Source organism: Apis cerana, linkage group LG1 (genome assembly GCF_029169275.1).
Source record: "Apis cerana isolate GH-2021 linkage group LG1, AcerK_1.0, whole genome shotgun sequence".
NCBI lineage: Eukaryota > Metazoa > Arthropoda > Insecta > Hymenoptera > Apidae > Apis > Apis cerana.
In genome coordinates, this window is record NC_083852.1 from 25,725,859 (window position 1) to 25,731,686 (window position 5,828).

The window sequence follows — 5,828 nt, forward strand, 5'->3', positions numbered from 1 at the left end:
AACTATTCGACGTTGTTTCGTGGGTGCGTATCCTTATTGCGTGTACATTCACAGGGAATGATTCAATTCTGCCAATTATAATTTCTTTCCTGTTGGATCTATTTTTCTTTCGAACTATTCGACGTTGTTTCATGGAACCTTATTGTGTGTACATTCACAGGGAATGAGTCAATTCTGCCAATTATAATTTCTTTCCTGTTGGATCTATTTTTCTTTCGAACTATTCGACGTTGTTTCATGAAACCTTATTGCGTGTACATTCACAGGGAATGAGTCAATTCTGCCAATTATAATTTCTTTCCTGTTGGATCTATTTTTCTTTCGAACTATTCGACGTTGTTTCATGGAACCTTATTGTGTGTACATTCATAGGGAATGATTCAATTCTGACAATTAAATACGTATAAATTCTTTCCTGTTGGATCTATTTTTCTTTCGAACTATTCGACGTTGTTTCGTGGGTGCGTATCCTTATTGCGTGTACATTCACAGGGAATGAGTCAATTCTGCCAATTATAATTTCTTTCCTGTTGGATCTATTTTTCTTTCGAACTATTCGACGTTGTTTCATGAAACCTTATTGTGTGTACATTCATAGGGAATGATTCAATTCTGCCAATTAAATACGTATAATTTCTTTCTCCTATTTTTCTTTCGAACTATTCGACGTTGTTTCATGGATCTTTATTACGTGTACATTCACAGGGAATGATTCAATTCTGCCAATTAAATACGTATAAATTCTTTCCTGTTGGATCTATTTTTCTTTCGAACTATTCGACGTTATTATATAGGTACGTATAAATTCGTCTCGTACGAATTTATTGCATGTACATTAACAGGAAATGATTTAATCCTGACAAGTAAATTCTTTCCTCTTGGATCTTTTTTCTTTTTGAACCATGCGTATCTTCCTCGCATATGAATTTATCGTTGCGTATTATATTCACAGAGGGTAAACTTAATCCTGAAAATTAAGTTAAGTAAACTTTTGAAATCTATTTTTCTTTCGAACGATTCGACGTTGTTTCGTAGGTGCGTATAAATTCTCGTACGAATTTATTGCATGTATATTAACAGGAAATGATTTAACCCTGACAAATTATAATAAATAAATTCTTTCCTCTTGAATCTTTTTTCCTTTCCAACCATGCGTATCTTCGTCGTATACGAATTTATCGTTGCGTGTTATATTCACACAGAGGGTAAACTTAATCCTGAAAATTAAGTACGTGCAAGTTAAGTAAATTCTTTTCTCTTGGATCTGTTTTTCTTTCGAACGATCCGACGTTGTTTCGAAAGAAGTGGATGGGAAGCAGATGTAGCATGCGAATTTATTGCCACGTACATTCATAGAATGACTTAATCCTGACAATTAAATATGTACAGGTTAAGTAAATTCTTTCCTTTTGGATCTATTTTCGAAAGAAGAGTTGGCGGATGCGAAGAAGAGACGGGAACAGCGGATGGCAATATAATATTTTGAGGAAGATTTATAGGGGGGAGGGGGACGGTTTATACAGGAAGGATATACGTATATCCACTTAAGATGATTGTGTCCGTGTTGTGTATGGTGCAAACACAGGAACCAGGAAACGCGCATTACTTACTGTAACGGATCTATTAACTGAATGCTGTACGAGAATGCAACGGCGGTCATTCGGCATCGGTGATACAGTACAATACAGCTCATATTGAAATTAAATGACGGACAGATGGATTGGCAATTCCATTTCCAGACATTACGCCGATGGATGCGTTTGATAAGGAGAGCGGGATGGCTTACGCGTTGCCTTGCTAACATCGCGTTTTATCACGTATAAAAAATGTTTTTTTTATGCTAAATAAAAGCGGGCTTATCACGAGGAGGGGAGGGAAGGAGGGGGAGAGGGGAAGAAGAGTTTCGTAATGAAGAATAGGAGGGAGGAACAAAAGAGAAGGGAAACGTTAATAATAATAAAATGTTTGTGGTTGTGTTTTTATCGCGTTATTGCAATTTCGTTTTTTTCTTTTTTTCGAAATTCTGGTGGACGGAGATAATTTAGTTCAGGATTAAAGAGCAAAACGGTAGATGGGAAATGTGGTAGTGGCGTGTAACGTTATTTTATTGCGTAACAGTGGCGAACGATTAGAACGGCGAAGTCACGTGGCCGAGCAACTAATCGGTTAGTCAAATTGGCAATCGCACGGATAAATAGGTCAACCGTGTCGATTGTTTGCCTGAATTTCTAAACGTTAGTTCGATATATCGGTTGAACAGTTGTACGTTCGAATCGATGCATTGTAAGATGTTGTGTTGTTAAATGTGGTATAATGTTGTATACAAATCTATAATTTATGCAAATCGCACATTTAATGATATTAAATATATATATATATATATATATCACCTTACCTTGCGTCGGATTATTGCATTTATTGCAAATAAAACTTTGACTTGTCGCGTAAAAAACACGTGAGAAAAAATTAAAAATTTTATCATCAAAACTTATTCAGAGGAAACCATGTTAAACTTTTCTCGACGAGATGTAAGGACTCGAACTTTCATTTAACATTTATTCGAGACTATTATGAATGGACTCGTGATTGTTTGAAATAATGAAATGAAAATAATAAACGATTGAAAATTATTCTTTTCTTTACACGAATATAAATCTTGAACTGAAATTCTTATCGAGATAAATCGACTTTAAAAGATTCCTCGTTTCTAACTGCAAGTTATTTCAAAATTTTTCTAATTTTAATAGGATCCGATTCAATTTTAAGATTAACTGATGAATATATCTATTTTCGAAAAAAAAAAAAACAATATCGATTTATCTCGCCTCTGTATTTATCCATAATTACAAATCCAATAACAACGAATCAAATTTTCCAAACGAAAAAAACACACAGCATCGCAAAAATCGCTATATCTGTTCGTGGAATCGAATGAAAAGAGAGCAGCGGGAGTAAAATCGACGGATGCGAGGAACGAAACAAGGGGGATGGAGGAGGAAATGCGCCGATTGTCGAGGTAACGAGGTTATCGGGGATGCTTTAAATTCAATCTCGAAACGGTGGCGAAAAGTCCGTGAAATACCTCGTCGCGGCAACCTTGAACAAAAGAGAACACGCGGTACTTAAGGCACACATTCGTTCCGACTTACTTTCGTATTAATGCGGGGCAACACCGTGAAATTACCTTAGATCCGAGATAGTTGGCGCGCCAACCCTCCCCTCCCCTCCTCACCCTGCGTCTTCCTCGCGATTTCCAACCTTTCCAGCCTCGAATCGAATTAACAAAGTGTCCCGTAGCATCTCGAGACGTCGCATCTCCCGCTTCCAGATTGATCGCGCCGAGTTTCCCCCCTCCTTGCGAGTTTTCGAGCGTTAATGCAACTCATTGTTCTTCCCCGTGTCCCGTTCGTGGCCAGAAATTCGTTCTACTTCACGCCACCTCCTCCACTGCTTCTTCTCCCTGGTTTCTTCTTTCGGCCAGAGGATCGTCCGTTTTCACGAAGAAAGGAATCGCTTTGATTAAAATCGTTTCCCGTTGTACGATTCCAATTTTTCAGATCGTGAAAATATTAGGCCTGCATCAAAATAAGTTCTCTTTTTTCAAAATTTTATTTCCAAGATTTTATTACATAAATCGTGCAAGATTACCCGATGATCGTTTCGGTAGGACAGATTCTTCTCGCGTCTAGGTCGGATTTTCATCGAACGATTCAATTTGACCTGAACAATCGTCGTCGTCTTCCAAATTAAAATTTCCAAATTTGAATCCTTTTTAACACTTTTTGCATGTTCTGCAAAGATACAACGTTCTCTTTCAGTGCAGTTCTGTTTCAGTAGGTTCAACAGCTGATCTCCTAAACTGAAATGCAAAAAAATCATCAGCATAGGAAGTCTCATCATTACCCTTCTCAAAAACGAAAGAACGGTAAAGTAATTCGAATTCGGTTAGAATTAACCATCGCAGAGAAAAATACGGGAAGGAATTTATTTACACCTGATACGATTCTGATTCGTATTCGTAAGAGAAGAGTGAGAAGTAGAAAGATGGATTTTTATTTCTCGATAAAAATAAAATAATGAGGGTGGTAGCCGCTTTTTGCGGATCAAGAAATGAAAGAGCGGACGGTCTTTGTAACCGCGCGGAAGATACGAACGAATGTACGTCGAAGAAGGAGAGGCGAGGACGAGTCGCAGAAACGGAAATCAGTTGGGAGCGGCAAGTTACGATTGAGATTTAAGTTATTGACAAGCTACTTTGCCGAACCCCCTCCCCTTGTCGAGATCTTGCTCGGTTTATCCCGGAGGCCCACTGCTTCTGATTTCCCCGAGGAGGCAACCCTTGAGAAACCATTCTTCTGCCCGCAATGACTCCCTGCCCTTGAGCCACTTCATCTCCATTCCCAGCCAACTCGCGTTCGCTATTGACGGATACGCGTCACCGTCACCGCTTTCCAAATATAATCGGGACCAATTGTTCGAGCAACCTGTTACTCAGCTTGTATACACGGACCGTGCACCTCCTCCTCCTTCAATTTTTCCTCCAATTATCGCTCCACGTTCGAACGTTGAGAATTTCTGTAAATTAACGATCGATCATTTTCAACGAAAATGGGTCGATGGATCGAGCTATTAAAATACTTTCGACGCGATGACCGGTCCAATTTCGAAACCGTACGATTTAACCGCACGATGGCAACAATAACGACAATAATAAGATCACGAACCTCTATTGCCGCAATAATGACATCGGGATTGCTGCGTTACCGGACTTGCCTCCCTAATAAACCACAAGTTGTTGCAATTCCAACTTGTTTATGGTCGGATGGCACGCGATCACTCCCGCTTCCTATTGTAAATATTCGCCCGTACAGGGAAGCTACACGATGGTCACACGATTCCTCTTTCACGGTGCACCGATCATAGAAAGAAGAAAAACATTCTTCACGATCAAACATTGTTTCTCCCCTCCTATTCTCGCTTCATTTCGAAGATGATATTAATTCGAAATTTGGTCGCGCGTACGATAAAATACGACGATATAGATTCGCTCACAGTTTTTCCATCTTGGACCAAAAACCGGATCGAAACGCAAACGAATCAACGAGAACGATGGAACGAACGACGGACGTACTCTCCCCCTCCCTCTCACCCCAACCCTCGACACGTAGTATATTTTATCGCATTACTGGCATTGTTGCATCAGTTCCCATCCGTCTATACCTCCCCCGCGGTGGTCACCGCTCTCTCTCTTCCCTCCCTCTTGCCCTCCCCGTGAACACCATTCCACGAGGATTAAATATTGACTGCGATTCTGATTTATAGTAATTGCCGGAGGGATAGCGAGGGGAAGCGAGGAGAAACCCGTCCGATTCGAGCGATCGAAGCGAGATGGGCGAAAGAGGAGGAGAAGGAGGTGGAGGAGGCGAGTGGATTCGGCTGAGGGAGGCTGGAGCCCCCTCCCGGTTTCGGGAGGGGTTCGACGGCGAGGGGATGACGGGCATGGAGGGAGGAAAGCCATTCCATCGCTGACAGATGCATTTGCCAAAGCGTTGCGGACGTTTCTGCCTCGTTCTACGTCGTCACGCGGCTTGTCGTTATTATAGCGCATTTTTATTTTTTACCCACTGTTACCCCTCCCGTCCGCCCAAAATCCTAATGCTGTTCGTTCGGAATAATCGAGCAATTTATTTTCGTTGCGGACGTTTTCGTGAAATGCAGAGAGGAAAAGAGAAAAGGAAAGATTTCTTTTTCTTCTTCTCATTCTTTCCTCGAGGATAATGTTTGTTAAATGAACTAGTATTTTAGCATTAAAATTTTATGAGTAAAAG

At 40.4% G+C, this 5,828-nt stretch overlaps 1 long non-coding RNA gene across 1 annotated transcript; it reads right to left on the reverse strand.

Annotated features, from left to right (window-relative positions):
• Positions 1-2,644: 2,644 nt before the first annotated feature.
• LOC133666777 (uncharacterized) lies at positions 2,645-3,822 on the reverse strand. The gene is made up of 3 exons (XR_009831431.1): positions 3,649-3,822; positions 3,185-3,575; positions 2,645-3,096 (listed from the first exon to the last, which is right to left on the reverse strand). It is a non-coding gene; the product is annotated as an uncharacterized LOC133666777 (long non-coding RNA).
• Between the last annotated feature and the right edge of the window lie 2,006 nt (positions 3,823-5,828).